The 19,084-nt window shown below is 39.7% G+C and overlaps 1 long non-coding RNA gene across 1 annotated transcript; it reads right to left on the bottom strand.

Moving 5' to 3' along the window:
• Positions 1-17,586: 17,586 nt before the first annotated feature.
• Positions 17,587-19,084, bottom strand: LOC104110740 (uncharacterized). The gene is made up of 2 exons (XR_011412231.1): positions 18,963-19,084; positions 17,587-18,010 (listed from the first exon to the last, which is right to left on the bottom strand). It is a non-coding gene; the product is annotated as an uncharacterized lncRNA (long non-coding RNA).

The following is a 19,084-nucleotide window of genomic DNA, read 5'->3' as shown; positions in this document are numbered from 1 at the left end:
GGGTGAGTAATTGATTGGAATTTGCAAAGCGAGGTAAGTGTCGTGGTTAACCTTGACTTGAGGGAATAGAACCCTTAATTTATTTGTTATGTGAAATGCATGTGAACGACGTATAGGCGAGGTGACGAGTGTCTATACATCGTCAAATTAATTGTTTGCGTATTTACTCGAAAAATCATAAATTATTTTAAATCATGAATTAATTGTTATAATAATTATTTCTCTCATATTCTTTGTCAAATATTAATTCTTGAATTCCTGCATTAATTGTTACATGTTATTTGATTTATGTGCCGTAATTGTTATTTGACATTTAGCAAATTAAATATTAAACTGCATATTTTCTCTCTGATTTCCATAATAATTTGCTATTTTCCTTGTTTGTTTCATAATTAAATCATAATTATTGTATGCTTGTTGTCTTATAAGTTTATATTAATTGCTGCATTTATTGGGGAAATTTCATCTATAAGAATTGATTATAAAGAATATATTAGAGGATCGGGTTGCACGCCGCAACAGAATTAATTATAATGAATATATTGGAGGATCGGGTTGCACGCCGCAAGAGACTTATTAAAAGTCCATATTAGAGGATCGGGTTGCACGTCGCAACAGACTTATTAAAAGTCCATATTTGAGGATCGGATTGCACGCCGTAACCGACTTATTAAAAGTCCATATTGGAGGATCGGGTTGCACGCCGCAACAGACTTATTAAAAGTCCATATTGGGGGATCGGGCTGCACGGCACAACAGACTTATTTAAAAGTCTATATATATATATATATATATATATATATATATATATATATTGGGGGATCGGGTTGCACGCCGCAACAGACTTATTTAAAAGTCGACATATATATATATATATATATATATATATATATATATATATATATATATATATATATATATATATATTGGGGGGATCGGGTTGCACGCCGTAACAGACTTGATTAAAAATAAATATATTGGAGGAGCGGTTTGCACGCTGCAACAGAACTGAATGTGAATATATTGTGAGAGCGGGTTGCACGCTGCAACAAAATTGAATGTGAATATATTGTGAGAGAGGGTTGCACGCTGCAACATAATTGATGGAAATGATAATTGGTTATGACTGTTGAGTTGGCTTCAATTATTACAAACGAGTTACCTGATTTATTTCTATTATTGTTGTTGTTACTAATATTGCGTACAAGTAATGTAAGTGACCCGCCTTAGGCTCGTCACTACTTTGTCGAGGTTAGGCTCAGCACTTACCAGTACATGGGGTCGGTTGTACTGATATTACACTCTTCACTTCTTGTGCAGATTTTGGAGTTGGTCCCAGCGACGTACCATAGACTTGCTCGGATTTCAGCTACTCAGAGGAGACTTGATGTATAATTGCACGGCGTTCGCAGTTCTGAAGTCCCCGTCTACTTTACTTTAGCTGCGTGTTTGTTTCCAGATAGCTTTATTTTATTCAGACCTTTATTTGTATTTATTCTAGAAGCTCGTGCACTTGTGACTCCAATTCTTGGATGGTTTTTAGACACCGTTGTTTTTATCGATTAATCACTATATTTCAGACCTTATTTCCGCGTTTATTTCTTTGTTATTGATAATATAAAGATTGTTTAAAAAATGGTTAATATCATTCTAACATTGGCTTACCTAGCAAGTGAAATGTTAGGCGCCATCACGGTCCGAAGGTGAGAATTTTGGGTCGTGACAGTTGGTATCAGAGCACTAGGTTACATAGGTCTCAGGAGTCACAAGCAAGCTTTGTAGAGTTTGAAGGATCGGTACAGAGACGTCTGTACTTATCTCTCAGAGGCTATGGAGTTTAGGAACAATTTCACTTCTTTCATTCCTTATCGTGAGGCATTGATTTATCTTGAAACATATATCTCATATTCCTTTGTATCCACTCGTGTATGATATTGCGCACTCGGTATCAGTTGTGCGTCAGCGGTTCGTGATGCCGCAGATAGATTATGAGAGAGCCATAGATGCTCAACATTGCCCCAACATGTGGTTCCGACTGAAGATGTGGACGTATTGAAAGATCAACCAGTGAATCATGTGAGGGGTGCAACAGACCTTGGCATCTGGTTGATTTATACGAGCTGTGAAGGTTATTATTGTGGATCATCGGACGTGGTGAACTATGACTTCGCGCCGAGTGGGGGGAAGTTCACGATGGATTGCGGGGTCATGTGTTATATCAGTTTTGGACTGAAATGTATATATGTGGTACTGAAAAGTTCTCCAACAATTTACATATGTTTAAGGCCTGAGATTTTGTAGAGGATAAGGTTGGGACTTGAGGTATGCCCGCCTACTTAATAATCATATACTTCAGTACCAAAGGAGTTAGAGAAATAACTTTAAATTTATAGAATATCTACTAAGCGTGGACGTTATGGTTGCAGATTTCAGAGTGCTTCGGAGGAAGTATAGTGGTTGACAAGATTCTGGACTATGTGGTTCGTGCCAAGATTTGCCTGTATAGAGCTCTACTTTTGTGATCGTTGTGTATAAATGGGGGTAAGGGTTACCCCAAAGAAGATTCGAAGAGTATGTTAAGAAATGGGTCAGCTCAACAGTGTTAAGTCAGCATAACAAAAGAAGAAATTGGCCTTGGGAGAGATAATTCTCCACAGATGTCCGTGGCAAGCCTATGAAGAGGGCAGACCAGCCAATGCAACACCGCCCATTTGGCTCAGTTACCAGAATGCTTTTGAAAGAGTTTGTTTCCCGGACTCTCCGTAATGTGTGGCGCATACGGTTTGAGTGGCTGCGTCAATTCACCATGACGATGTCATAATGCCATCGGATTTAATAAGTTAGCCCGTCATATTCCTACTTTGCTTCCTATAGCCAGAGAGCGAGTCCACAGACTCATTAAAGGACTCAATTATGATCGTAAAATTTTGTATGACTTGGGAGCTACAGGTTGATACTTTATTTCCACTAGTGGTAGAAATTGCCAAGATATTAGAACTTGTTCGGGGTGAGGAAAAAGGAAACAAAGGAGGCCAAGACGTCTCGAGGTTCTGGGGGATTCAGTGAATTCTACTCTGCAAGTGTAAATCATTATGGTGGGGTCTCGGGTAATCGGCCAGCCCAGTTCGCATATCGGATTAATCGAGGTACTCCAGTAAGTTCTTTTAATGCACTACTGACATAAGTGTCCTACAATGGTTATTCCAGTTATCTGGAACAGACTCAGTATGAACACAGTGATACTAGGCACATCATGAGAAAAATTATCCCAAACTTGGGAGAGATATATTTCATCAAAGCACTCAGGCTACGTGCCCCATTGCAGTTACTACACCACCCACACGACCGGTTAGGGGTCGAGGACAGGCGAGTAGAAGGCGTCTCTGAGGTAGAGACCCAGCCGTTGTTATATTTATTTTATGGTATGGTGGAGGTCGTTACATCAGATGTTGTCGTTATAGGTACGACCTCGATTTAAAATAAAGGAATAATTTTCTTAACTTGATTCGGTTCTGAGTATCAAGACGAGTCCTCCTATTGTGCTCCACTTATGAGTGAGCTTCGTAATTTTATGATCTACTTATGTGGTTACTCCTGTTGGGAGGATTTATGGAGATAACTACGCCTATCATTCCATGATGGACTCTAATAAGATCTGTGAGGCTAATGGTGCCTTTCTGGTACTCATTGCGGTATGTTTTGATGTATTTCCGGATAATTAATTACAAATTATAAATTATATACCTTACCGGTGTGGGGTTCATTATATGTTGTGATTTTGTTTAATGAAAGTTATTTAAAAGGAGAAAATGGAAAGTTTTGATTGGCAAGATGTTCATATTACTTTTGATTTAGAACAGAGGCTGAGGTCCTCGCATTTTAAAATAAATTGATATGTTTAAACTGGGCTATGAGCTGTGGTGGAAGTTATATAAGGACGAGATCCTTGTGATAAAAATTCTTGTGTTTAAATTCTCCTTCGTGAAATTAAATTTGTACTATAGTACTAATATGGAGTCATGCCTGCTAGGCTTATTTAAAATTTTATGTATGAAATTCTCCGTGCATACTTGCCAAATTCGTGTTGTAATATTGAGTTGTAACCTACGAGGTAGGTGCCCGCCCAAGTGGCATTAAATGTGACTCGTTAATTCGGGTAAATAATTATGACGTCTTCATGCCTCGCATCTCGTTATTAGTATTGTGAAGGTTTGAAACGAGATTTTTGTTAACATGAAGTTAATTGACGATTCTGTAATTGATTATGAACAATTATTAAGACCAGATTGACCCAGAATTGTGCCCTATTTAGATGGTCAGACGAGTGTGAGTTGAGCTTTCAGAAGCTCAAGACCCCTTTGACTACAACGCTAGTGTTGGTATTACCCACAAGTTCAGGATCGCATACGGTATATTGTGACGCCTCTCACATTGGGCTTGGTGCAGCATTAAGGCAAGATGGAAAGGTAATTGCATATGCGTCGCGGCAATTGAAAGTTCACGAGAAGAATTATCCTGTCCATGACTTAGAATCGGCAGCTATTGTTTATGCGCTGAAGATTTGGAGGCATTACCTTTACGGTGTCTCGTGTGAGGTATTTATTGATTATCATAGCCTTCAGTATCTGTTCAAACTAAAGGATCTTAATTTGAGGTAGATAAGATGGTTGGAGTTGTTGAAAAACTATGATATCACCATTTTGTATCACCCCGGAAAGGCCAATGTGGTGGCCGATGCTTTGAGTAAGAAGGCTGTGAGTATAGGCAGTCTTGCGTATATTCCGGTTGGTGAGAGGCCATTAACTGCAGATGTTCAGACATTGGCTAATCAGTTTGTGAGGTTAGATATTTCAGAACCTAGTCGGGTTCTAGCTTGCACAGTAGCTCGATCTTCTTTATATGAGCGCATCAGAGAGAGGCAGTATGATGATCCTCATTTACTTATCCTTAAGGACACGGTGCGACACGGTGATGCCAAACATGTTGCTGTGGGGGAAGATGAGGTTTTGCGAATGCAGGGTCGTATTCGTGTGCCTAATGTGGATGGGCTTCGTGAATTAATTCTTGAAGAAGCACACAGTTCCAGGTATTCTATTCATCCAGGTACTGCCAAAATGTATCAAGATTTGCGGAAAAATTAATGGTGGAGGGGAGTGAAAAGGGATATAGTTGCATATGTAGCTCGGTGTCTGAATTATCAGCAAGTTAAGTACGAGCATCAGAGACTTGGTGGTTTGCTTCAGAAGTTAGAAATTCCTGAGTGGAAGTGGGAGCGTATCACTATGGATTTTGTTGTTGGGCTCCCATGGACTTAGAGAAAATTTGACGTAGTTTGGGTCATTGTGGACAGGTTGACCAAGTCAGCACATTTCATTCCAGTGGCAGTTACCTATTCTTCAGAGAGGTTAGTTGAAATTTACATTCGGGAGATTGTCAGCCTTCACGGGGTGCCCGTGTCTATTATTTCAGATCGAGGTACGCAGTTTACCTCACATTTCTGGAGGGTTATACAACGTGAGTTAGGCACACGGGTGGAGTTGAGTACATCATTTCATCCACAGACAGACGGACAGTCAGAGCGCACTATTCAGATATCGGAAGATATGCTTTGCGCTTGTGATTATAGACTTTGGAGGTTCTTGGGATCATTTCTTGCCACTTGCGGAGTTTGCTTATAATAATAGCTACCAGTCGAGCATTCAGATGGCTCCATATGAGGCATTATATGGAAGACGATGTCGATCGCCAGTTGGTTGGTTTGAACCGGGAGAGGCTCGATTGTTGGGTACCGATTTGGTACAGGATGCCTTGGACAAGGTCAAGATTATTCAGGATCGACTTCGCACAGCTCAGTCCAGGAAAAAGAGTTATCCCGACCGTAGAGTTCGTGATGTTGCATTCATGGTCAGAGAGAGAGTGTTACTTTGGGTATCACCCATGAAGGGTGTAATGAGGTTCGGAAAGAAGGGCAAGTTGAGCCCTAGGTATATCGGACCTTTTGAGATTCTGGAGAGAGTGGGAAAGGTGGCTTACAGGCTTGCGTTACCACCTAGTTTAGCAATTGTTCATCCGGTATTCCATGTATCCATGCTTCAAAACTATCACGGCGATCCATCCCATGTGTTAGATTTCATCTCTGTCCAGTTGGACAAGGATTTGACTTATGAGGAGGAGTCAGTGGGAATTCTAGCCCGGCAAGTTCGCCAGTTGAGATCAAAGAGTTACCCTTCAGTTCGGGTGCAGTGGAGAGGTCAGACAATTGAGGCAGCTACTTGGGAGTCCGAGTCCGATATGCGGAGTAGATATCCACACCTTTTCACCAGCCCAGGTATTTTTTTAAGTCCGTTCGAGGACGAACGGTTGTTTTAGAGGTGGAGAATGTGATGACCCAAACGGTCATCTTACGTTTTAGAACTCGAATCTGAGCTCTTAAACCTTACAAATCTCATATTTAACCTCCTTAATTTGCGTGCGCAGTCTGGGCAGGTTTCCAAAAAGCTTTTACGTTAAAAATTAATGAAAATAAGAATTTTTGCCTTAAAAGTTCATTTTGGTTGACTTCGGTCAACATTTTTGGTAAATGGGTCCGAATCCATGCTTTGATGGTCCCAGTAGGTTCGTATCGAATTATGGGACTTGGGCGTATGCCCGGAATTGAATTCGGAGGTCCCTAGCACTAGTTATGAATTTTTGATGAAAATTAAAAGTGTGGAAATTATTTATTTTTAAGAATTGATTGATATTTGGCATTGTTAGTATCGGGTCTGTATTTTGGTTTCGGAGCCCAGTACAGGTTCATTATGATATTTAAGACTTGTCTGTGAAATTTGGTAAGAAACCGAGTTGATTTGACGTGATTCGGACGTCCAATTGAGAAGATATTAATTTTAAAGTGTTCTTGAGAATTTCATTTGATTTGATGCTAAATTCATGGTTCTAGGTGTTATTTTGGCGATTTGATCACGCGAGCAAGTTCGTATGATATTTTTAGACTTGTGTGCATATTTGGTTTGGAGCCCCGAGGGCTCGGGTGAGTTTCGGATAGGCCACGAGATGTTTTGAACTTAGAAATGTTCCTGGTATAACTGAACCTGTTGCAGGCCTCTGATCTCGCAATTGCGAGATCAGGCATCGCAAATGCGAACATAACAGGGTCCGCAATTGCCAGGCTTTCATCGCAATTGCGATCAGAATCCTGGGCTAGCAGTTCTCGCAATTGCGAAAGGATTCTGGGAAGGGCAGGTTCACAAATGCGAACATTTACTTGCATTTGCGAGGTTCAGTCGTCGCAAATGTGACAATTTCCTCGCATTTGCGAAGGGAGCGGGATGATGAAGGGCATCGCAATTGTGATTGTTCCTATGCAACTGCGAGTTTCGCATTTGCGAAGCTCAGGTAGCAATTGCGACACCTGCAGCGGAGTAAAAGGGACTTTAACAGGATTTTTCATTCATTCTTCATATTTTCAAAACCCTAAACCTTAAGAGGTGATTTTCCAAAGACCAAACCTTCCCCAAATCATAGGTAAGTGATTCCTAACTCTTTTCTTTCAATCTTTTACATCTTATAACAAGATTTCAACCTAGAATCTAGAATATTTATGGTGAAATTAGGATTTTTGGGTAGAACTTAGGAATTTCAAAATTTGGGGATTTAGACCTCAAATTGAGGTCGGATTCCAAAACCAATTGTATATCCGGACTCGTCTCGAAATGGGTGTTCAGATTTCGTAAGTTTTTTTTGAGATTTGAGACCTGTATCCCACTACTGAATATTTTAATAAATTTCGGATTTTATCCGAAAAATTAGTAAATTCATATGGAATTAATTCCTATGATTCGTATTGAGTATATTGAATTGATTGTGAATAGATTTGAAGCTTTCAGAGACAAATTTAAAAGGAAGAGCTGTGGTTGAGTAATTGATTGGAATTTGCAAAGCGAGGTAAGTGTCGTAGTTAACTTTGACTTGAGGGAATAGAATCCTTAAATTATTTGTTATGTGAAATGCATGTGAACGACGTATAGGCGAGGTGATGGGTGTCTATACGTCGTCAAATTAATTGTTTGCGTATTTACTTGAAAAATCATAAATTATTTTAAATCATGAATTAATTGTTATAATAATTATTTCTCTCTTATTCTTTGTCAAATATTAATTCTTGAATTCCTGCATTAATTGTTACATGCTATTTGAATTATGTGCCGTAATTGTTATTTGACATTTAGCATATTAAATATAAAATTGCATATGTTCTTTCTGATTTTCATAATAATTTGCTATTTGCCTTGTTTGTTTCATAATTAAATCATAATTATTGTATGCTTGTTGTCTTATAATTTTATATTAATTGTTGTATTTATTGGGAAAATTTCTTCTATAAGAATTGATTATAAAGAATATATTGGAGGATCGGGTTGTACACCGCAACAGACTTATTAAAAGTCCATATTGGAGGATCAGCACGCCGCAACAGACTTATTAAAAGTCCATATTGGAGGATCGGGTTGCACGCCGCAACAAACTTATTAAAAGTCCATATTGGGGGATCGGGTTGCACGCCGCAACAGACTTATTTAAAAGTTGACATACATATATACATACATATATATTGGAGGATCGGGTTGCACGCCACAACAGACTTGATTAAAAATGAATATATTGGAGGAGCGGTTTGCACGCCGCAACAGAACTGAATGTGAAGTATTGTGAGGGCGGGTTGCACGCTGCAACAGAACTGAATGTGAATATATTGTGAGAGAGGGTTGCACGCTGCAACAGAACTGAATTTGAATATATTGTGAGAGCGGAATGTGAATATATTGAGAGAGCGGGTTGCACGCTGCAACAGAATTGAATGTGAATATATTGTGAGAGCGGGTTGCACGCTGCAACAGAATTGATGGAAATGATAATTGGTTATGACTACTGAGTTAGCTTCAATTATTATAAACGAGTTACCTAATTTATTTCTATTATTATTGTTGTTACTAATATTACGTATAGGTAATGTAAGTGACCCGCCTTAGCCTCGTCACTACTTCGTCGAGGTTAGGCTCAGCATTTATCAGTACATGGGGTCGGTTGTACTGATACTACACTCTACACTTCTTGTGCAGATTTTGGAGTTGGTCTCAGCGGTGTACCATAGACTTGCTTGGATTTCAGCTACTCAGAGGAGACTTGAGGTATAATTGCATGGCGTTCGCAGTTCTGAAGTCCCCGTCTACTTTACTTTAGTTGCGTGTTTGTTTCCAGACAGCTTTATTTTATTCAGACCTTTATTTGTATTTATTCTAGAAGCTCGTGCACTTGTGACACCAATTCTGGGATGATATTTAGACACCGTTATTTTTATGGATTAATCACTATATTTCAGACCTTACTTTCGCATTTATTTCTTTGTTATTGATAATCTAAAGATTGTTTAAAAATTGGTTAATATCATACGTTGGCTTGCTTAACAAGTGAAATGTTAGGCGCTATTACGGTTCGGAGGTGGAAATTTCGGGTCGTGACAATTTTGTACTCTCTTTTATATGGTGGATTGCATATCTCCATCTGTGGATGTAGGTCAATTGACCGAACCACGTTAAATATTTGTGTCTCTTTTGTTATATTTCTCTTTTGTTGTCTGACTTATCGTTGTTCAAAATTTGCTTTACTAGGTTTCGTATGACACATGATTATTTTGATCCTAATAAAATAGACGACGAGTCAACATTTGGCAGGTCAAATTATTTGAGTTAACCAATGAATTCAAAAGTTTGTTTTGTCGCATGCTACAGATGGGCTAACCACTGCGTCATATATATGAGTTGGGGCAATGGCACCCCTAGTACGAGCTGCTTTCGCCTTTAAATTCAAGGGAAGAATTACATTTTAGAAGAGCTGAGAAGAAAAGTTGGAAATTTTCATAGTTCTGCTGATAGAGTCTATCCTTTTAAAGTGTCCGGGTTCTGCTTTCTTTGACAAAAAAGAAGGGGGGGGGGGGGGGGGGGAATCAAGAAAATAATACCAGTGTTCTTGGTGTTGAATGGATCCTCTTATTATTTCTCTTCGAGGTTGTCGAATCTTCATGTGATGGATAGATTAGCCACAAAAGAAAAAAAGTTTTTTTTTATTTTTAACCTGTGCCACAAACTATTTACATTCAATAATCGAAAAATTATATAAAATTTATATCATTTTTGTATATAACATATTGTTATAAAAAATGTATATATATACAAAAAAATATACAGTCTTTTGGCTATTATTTTAAGAGCGGTTATACAATATCATTTTTTCAAGAAAAAAAGACTTATTTACACTAAATCTACCACTTAACCATAGATGGATTTATTAAATTTTAATGTAAACGTCGATTGAGAGTGAATTTGTTCTTAGCAACATGTGATGATTGTCTCCAAATGGCATTTATGGTTATGATAGAATCAGATCCTTCTTATGTTTGCAGTTACGTAGAATCTGCAAATGAGTATTGACTATTGAGCATGTGCTCTTCTTTTAGTCCATTAAGTGACATTGTACTTTGTATTATTTTCTTTTTAGCTCTTAGTACCGTTAGGGAGTTGTAAACATGAGAACTATTAAATCCTGACTTGGGATTCGTCTTATCAATTAATTGCACTGTCCATCCGCGAGTCCGTGACTAAGACTGATAATTCAATCCCTGCTTGCTTTCTATATTGCTAGTATCGCCGGATTTAAAATTTTAAGTCACTAAGTAACAAGTATCAGTGAATTCATTACTAATTTATAGTCACAAGAGTGTGCGGGTAAAATCATGCATAAAAGTTACCTGATTTCCCGGTAAAAAAACAAGAGGACAGCGCGACCCGATATGACCTCGGGTAAAGCCGATGGCTTCCACGGACCAGAGCCTGGGGAGGACGAATGGTGCGCCCAGAACCGGACACGGCCAAGCATTAAGCTCGAGCAAAGTAAAGAACCAAGGCTAAGGGAAAGACGGTTAGACAGAACAAATGAGGGGCTGAAATATCTACTCTTAATCGGATTTTACGGTGCAAATCTCGCCCGATATCAACTGCGTATCAATGTTTACCGGAAGAAAAAGATATTTACCTTACTTAGACTTCTACTAAGATTGAAACTCCTCTAATATATAAAGGGGAGAACTTCTTTATTTTGGAGACTACTGTTAGCACGCATACCAAAGCAATGAAGTTAATTTGTATTCTCTAGCTATTGTTCAAAGTGTTTTTCAGCTGTTTGTTTATTGAGTTGCAACCGAGCCCGTTCTGAGGGATGGATCGGAACCAATTTTCAGCATTTATCATAAAGCTAGACTTAGTCATCCATCGCATTTGGTTTGATCGTTTTGTTTTCATTTAATTTAATTATTTACTGTTCTTAGATCATTCGTGTTAAATTAAATCACATATCCTTCAAATCGCATATAAATTCAATTGTTACTCATTTTAAGGGTAAACAATTGGGTGCCTACCTTGGGGCTAAGGATAATAGTGGTAATTTAATACGAATCGTCATAATACACCTTATTTTACACTTGCTCTTTGAAGTTTGATTTCAAGTTTATTTAAAATGTCAAATTCTCAGTCTGCTCACTTGAACGTTGACGCCGAGTCAGGCCACCACGGCGAAAATAATAACGTGGTACCAAGCAATGACGTACCCCCTATAGATCCTAATGATGTCCCAATTGCTGACCTAGCCGATGCTAACTCACAAACTGCCATCAATATCAACCTGCCAACTGATCCCGAAAATAGCATTCGCGGGGCTCCCCGACTATCGGCTCGAGGAGCACCCAAAAGGGAAGGTGAAGGGGTTAGCTTACGATTGATTTTTGAAATACTACAGGCTCAGCAAGTGGCAATAGCACAACTACAGACTCAAAATCACGCCCAGAACACGACCAAACCCGAGCGGGTTACAGAAGACGCTCGGAGAGATGAATGAATTATCGTAGAACCGGATAAGTTTGGACCCGGAGAAACTTCCGAGATGATGAAAATGCTCGAAGTGCTAACAAAGCAGGTGGAGTCTAGTGAAAAGAAGATATATGCAAATGACAAGAAGGTGAAAACTTACAATTTGAGGGTCGATCAGATCCCAGGAGCACCTCCAATATTGAAGGGGCCGGATTCCAAAAAGTTCATTCAGAAACCTTTTCCCCCGAGTGCGGAACCGAAGCCACTTCCGAAGAGATTCTGAATGCCCCATTTTCCCAAATATAACGGAACCGCATATCCAAACCTCCTACACTTCCGCAATAAAAGGCAACGACCTAGAAGACGACGAGATCGAGTCAGTGTTGTTGAAGAAGTTTGGGAAAACCTTATCTAAAGGGGCAATAATATAGTACCATAACTTACCTCCGAATTCTATTGATTTATTTGCTTTGCTTATAGATGTCTTCATTAAAGCCCAGGACGACGCTATCAAGGTCGAGACGAGAAAAACGGACCTCTTCAAAGTCAAGAAAAAAGACAACGAGATGCTTAGGGAGATCGTGTCGAGGTTCCAGAAGGAACGGATGGACCTTCCCCTGGTCGCAGATGATTGGGCCATCCAGGCATTCACTCAAGGGCTCAACCCCTGAAGTTCCATTACTTCTCAACTATTGAAGAAAAACTTGATGAAGTACCCAGCGGTTACTTGGGCTGATGTTCATAACAGGTACCAGTAAAAGATCAGAGTCGAGGACGACTAGTAGGGGCCCCTATCGGGGTCTTTTTACCCTAATAAGGCAAACAACAGGTCTAAAAGAATTATGGACCAGCAGCCAAGGCCGGCCCTAGATCGGTATCAGCTATACAACTCGGATAGAAGGGGAAACGGACTCGGTCGCCACCCAGCCAGGAACGATAGGAGAAGCGACCAAGAACCTAGCAACCGAGGTCTAATGAGTAAGAATGGTTTTGGCAGATCACTTGGGGGCAAGGAAGCCCCGAGACTATCGGAATATAACTTCAACATAGATGTTGCGAGTATAATGCCTGCCATTGCTCTCATCACGGAGACCAAATGGCCAAGGCCACTTTAGTATGATCTTGCAAAGAGGGATCACAACTTGGCATGTAAATACCACGGTACTCAAGGTCACATGACCGAAGATTGTCGACAGCTAAGGGAAGAAGTAGCTCGTCTATTGAACAATGGGCATCTTCGGGAATTCCTAAGTGAGCGAGCCAAAAATCATTTCAAAAATAGGGACACCAACAAACAAATTGAGAAGGAGGAGCCTTAACACGTGATCAACATGATCATTGGGGGAATGGATGTCCCGCAAGGTCCAATGATAAAGCGCACCCAAGTTTCTATAACAAAGGAAAAACGCATCCGGGACTACGTCCCGGAGGGGTCTATCTCGCTCAATTACAAGGATGTCAAGGGAATCATCCAGCCTCATAATGATGCACTGGTAATATCTGTACTTATTAATAAATCTCGAGTTAAGAATGGTTAATTGATCCGGCTAGCTCGGTCAACATCATTCGATGAAGAGTCGTAGAAAAACTGGGATTATTGGACCAAATCGTATTAGCAGTACGAGTATTGAACGGGTTCAACATGGCATACGAGACGACAAAGGATGAAATCCTACTAGTAAATACTGTCGGGACCACTCAGGAAATAAAATTTTATGTGATCGAGGGGTATATGAGATACAATGCCTTGTTCGGGAGGCCATGGGTCCACAATATGATAGCGGTGCCTTAGACCTTACATTAGGTGTTGAAGTTTCCCATTCTACGCTGAATCATAATGGTCTGCGGGGAATAACCAGCCGAAAAGGAGATGTTTTTTGTCAAGGAAGTGATCCTGGTGCTCGCGGTCACAACATCAAAGGGTAGGGAATTGGTCGAAGAAAAAGAAACCAAATAGAAATCAACGGCCCCGATCCTGACCAGACCGGGGAAATAAGGGGAACACACAACAAACGAGGATGGTGATTTTGGGTCCCCGAGATCCTTTATAGCACCTGATGATACCGATGCCACCAAATCGACAATCGAGGAAATGGAGCAGGTCATACAGATCGAGTATCTATCAGATAGAAAGGTATACATGGGCAAGGGATTAACCCCCGAGGTTAGGAAAAAACTTATTGATTTTCTTAAAGCTAATACCGATTGTTTTTCCTGGTCCCACTTAGATATGACATGGTTTGCACCGGAGTTGACAACTCACAAATTAAGCTTGGATCCAAAATTTCACCCGGTCAACTAGAAGAGGAGGCCGCAGTCTGAGATCAAACACGCATTCACCAAAGACGAGATATCTAAACTTCTGAAAATAGGTTCCATTCGGGAAGTTAAATACCCGCATTGGCTAGCTAATGTTGTGGTCGTACCTAAAAAAGGAAACAACCTTAGAATGTGTGTAGATTATAAGGACCTAAACAAGGCATGTCCGAAGGATTCATTTCCTTTGCCTAACATCGACCGAATGATCGATGCAATAGCCAGGAACGAGACGCTAAGTTTTCTCGATGCCTATTCCGGATAAAACCAAATACGAATGGACCCGGGCAACCAAGAAAATACTTCTTTTATAACTCAATTCGGCACCTATTGTTACAACGTAATGCCATTTGGGTTAAAAAATGATGGTGCCGCGTATCAACGCCTAGTTAACTGGATGTTCGAATATCAAATAGAAAAATCAATGGAAGTTTATATTGATGATATGTAAGTTAAGTCCCTGCGAGCAGAGGACCATTTGAAGCCTTTGCATGAAACCTTCGACATACTGAGGAGATACAACATGAAGCTGAATCCGGAGAAGCATGCCTTCGAGGTCGGCTCGGCAAGTTTCTCAGTTTCATGGTATCCAACCGGGGAATAGAGATTAAGTCGGACAAGATAAAAGCCATAGAAGATATCACCGTAGTTGACATCATCAAGGAGGTACAGAGAATGACAGGGCAGATAGCCATATTAGACCAGTTTATTTCGAAATCATCCAACAAAAGGTACCGATTTTTCTCATTAGTGAAGAAGCAAAATGACTTCTCTTGGACCCCAGAATGTCAGTAGGCTTTAGAAGAACTCAAACGATACCTACCAAGCACTCCTTTGTTGCACACCCCGAAGGAGAACGTGCAGCTATATGTCTACTTGGCAGTCTCCGAGGTAGCGGTAAGTGGTTTCCTGGTCTGGGAAGAAGAATATATGCAGTTTCCTATTTATTATGTTAGTAGAACCCTAGGCAATGCCAAAACGAGGTATCCCCACTTAGAAAAATTAGTGTTCGCCTTATTAAGCGCATATAGGAAATTAAAACTGTATTTTCAATGTCACCCCATATGTGTCGTGACCTCGTACAAGCTAAGAAATGTTATGCATAAACACGAGCTCTCGGGTCGATGGCCAAATGGGCCGTAGAGATTAGTGGGTACGATATTGAGTACAAACCCCAAACTACTATAAAATCTCAAATTTTGGCAGACTTCGTGGCTGACATTATGCCGACCTTGATCCCTGAGGTCGAGAAAGAATTATTACGCACCTCGGGGACTAGCTTAGGGGTTTGGACCCTATTCACGGATGGTGCTTCTAACGCGAAAGGGTTCGGGTTGGGCATCGTATTAAAACCACCTATGGGTAATGTAATAATGCAATCTATTATAACTGTGAAATTGACTAACAACGAAGCTGAATATGAGGCTATGATTGCAGTTCTAGAACTGGCTAAGAGCCTGGGGACTGAGGTGATTGAAGTCACGTACGATTCCCTCCTCGTCGTTAACCAAGTTAACAGGACATTTGAAGTAAAAGAGGACTGAATGCAGAGATACTTGGATAAGTTGCAAGTGACATTACACCAGTTCAAGGAATGGACACTACAACATGTACCCCAAGATCAAAATAACGAGGCCGCTACGTTGGCTAATCTATGGTTGTCAGTCGATTCCGATGAATTCAATTCTGGAGCAGTGGTGCAATTGATGAACTCAGTGATAGTGAAAGGTCACACTGAAGTAAATTCAACAAGCTTAACTTGGGATTGAAGAAACAAATACATAGACTACCTTCAGAAAGGGAAATTGCCATCGGATCCCAAAGAATCGAGGGCCCTACGTACTAAGGCTGCCATGTTTAGCTTGGTTGGTGGAAAATTATACCGAAGATCATTTTTTGGACCGTTAGCAAGGTGCTTGGGTCCAGGGTAGACCGACTACGCGATGAGGGAAGTACACGAGGATACTTGTGGAAACCATTCGGGAGCAGAGTCCTTGGTTCGAAAATTGACCAAACTGGTGTCATGACCCAAAATCCAACTAGTCGTGATGACACCTAACCCCCAACCGCTAGGTAAGTCAATTAGAAACCATCCAATTGAAATGAGATTTACTAAGAGAAGAAACGATAATACAACTGATTTTTTATACAAAAATCCCAAAGACTGGTAGTACAAGTCATGAGCTTCAAAGATTTAGAGTTTACAAAGCTGGAATGAAATAAATACATCATCTATTTGAAATATACATAAACAGATTAATAATTCTAAAGCTACCAAGAACAAGAGGCAGCTATGACTTGAACGCAGGTACATCTTCAATTCCAGCTCCTGCCATATACAATAACATCAGCATCCAAATCTTCATGCAAAGTGCAGAACTGTAGTATGAGTACAACCGACCCTAACCTTAGGTTGAAAGTAGTGACGAGTTGGGACAAAGGTCAGAGTCCAAAACCAATAGCCAACAACAGCTCATAACAATATAATAAAAGTGGTACAAGAAATAACTCAGAGATGTGATACTCAGCTAGTTCATAGTTACGGAAAATAGTCATGCTTTTCAAGTATAACAATAAAGCCCAATTCCTTCACCGAAATCACCAAAATATGAGTAAGTTAGAAAAACTGTGATTTTTCCCAAAAATTTTCAACATTAAGTAAGATGTTTTATTATCAAATAGCATGAGGAAAGTACATCTCTATGCATACATGTCATTGTGCATATGAAGTCATAAATGTCACCAAAGCCGTGTAACATGAGGAAATACATCTCTATGCATGTATGTCAAGTATGCATGTCAGATGCAATGTGTCACAATGATGAACTCATGTACTCACACTCTTAGAGTACTCAATATCACAGTCTAATTCTCCCGCTCATCACGCTCAATCATTCAGCACACTCAATCACTCAACACTATACAATACCCGATGTAGCGTGCAGCCCAATCCCATCATGAATCAATAGCAACTGCGCTCACTGTGGGTGTGCAGGCTCCGAAGGGGCAGATCCAGCCCAAGCACTAATAAATCTTATTGCGACGCGCAACCCGATCCCATAATGAATCAATAACACTTGCTGCGGCGTGCAGCCTTATAATTACTTAATGACAGAAATTGACTTGGAATTTATTATTAGTGGAAGAATTATTATTCACTACTTGTTACTGAGTTGTAATTATTATTATTTATATGATCTATGCTTACTTAGAACTTCGGTATTTTATTATTGGCCCATAGTAAGTGTCGATGTCGACCCCTCGTCACTACGTCCCTATATATATATATATATATAGCATTCCCTCTAGAAGCAGTTCAGGATTCAAAGTTATGGGGTCTGACGAGTCTTCGTTTAGGACTGAACCCACAATCCAATTTATTTATGCTATCAGGGTCACAATCCATTTATTGAATCTACATATTTAGTGGATCCCATCTTTTAGTGCATATACAAAGTCTAAAGTTACTGAGTTCTGCCTAATATATATGATACATCCGCCCCTGATTTCATCAGTAATATTGCTTATGAGTAATGTCATGGCTGATGGGAAAATCATATTGAGGTTTGTCAACACCGTCGTCGCTCCGGAGCCAATACGTTTGAGTAAGAGAAGCTGCACCATTTGGTATGTCATCAATCACTCTTTCGTGACCTTGTGGGAAATATATCCCTGTCCTAGGGTGAGGTAGCCAGCAAGATGATTTCTTCTTCTCCTTCTCCTTCTCCTTCAGCCCTGCAAGCTTGCTCATCCAACGTCCCACTTCATGCTGAAACCTGCAGCATATACATACATATGAATTTCATGTGACTTTTTGTATGTGACATGTCCCTGATCAGGTAGTAAATTGAAAAGATTGATCATGTTTAATTAGTGGCGGAGCTTGTAATTCAGGCTTAAAAGCAAGAATGTCACACTCTGAATTTAAAATTGCTACTTTATGCAGTTTTTGAGAGTCACCTTTGAATACACCAAAACTTCCCTTATATAAAGAATTTTTATGCCTACAAAAAATAAATGGCGTTAACTTATACAATTTTCTGAGGGATCCAATATTTGAACCAACTTCAGACCGATGTCCTAATTCTTGCCTCCTTCCTATTCCCCCTAGGCCTATATATTCACATGGGTTCTCCAATAATTAATTTTGACTCAAACCCTATATATATAGATGTGAATAAACCAGTACTATATATATAAAGTAAAATAGTGATATATATAAGTATTCATACTCTCAACAAAAACTATGAAATCTAACATCTGGTTTCACCAAAGATCCCTAGCTCCCCCAGGCTCACGTAGGCTACCCTCCTCTAAGAAATTAAAATACACTTCATTCTAGTTGAGCTCTGCAGCTAAGGCTATTCCACACCTTAACACTTCCCTAAAGTCTACGAACATGTAAATATGCATTTGCAAAAGATATACTACCTCCGTTCCAGTTTATGTGAACCTATTTACTTTTTGGTCCGTTTCAAAAAGAATTACCCCTTTCTAAATTTGAAAACAATTTTGCTTAAAGTTACAATTCTTCCCTTAATGAGAAGCTTTTATAACCACACAAATACTCTGGGTCCCTTTTTGAATTGCTTAGGACCACAAATTACAAAAGTCTTCATTTTTTCTTAAAATCCGTGGCCAGTCAAATAGGTTCACATAAATTAGAAAGAAGGGAGTAGATTATATACTTTAGCTAAGAAGAACATCGTAATTAGAAACAAAAATAACCTAATTTGCGGTGATCTTTGGGGAAGCCTAGTGATTCCAGCTGCAGCCATGGCTCTGGTTGATGAAGGAATAAACTAAATCTATATCTGTATTAGTTTAATGTTTGTAGGAATTCATGATCT

This window comes from Nicotiana tomentosiformis, chromosome 11, assembly GCF_000390325.3.
Source record: "Nicotiana tomentosiformis chromosome 11, ASM39032v3, whole genome shotgun sequence".
Lineage (NCBI taxonomy): Eukaryota > Viridiplantae > Streptophyta > Magnoliopsida > Solanales > Solanaceae > Nicotiana > Nicotiana tomentosiformis.
Note: the sequence above shows the minus strand (reverse complement) of the source record. Positions and strands in the feature narration are given on the sequence as shown.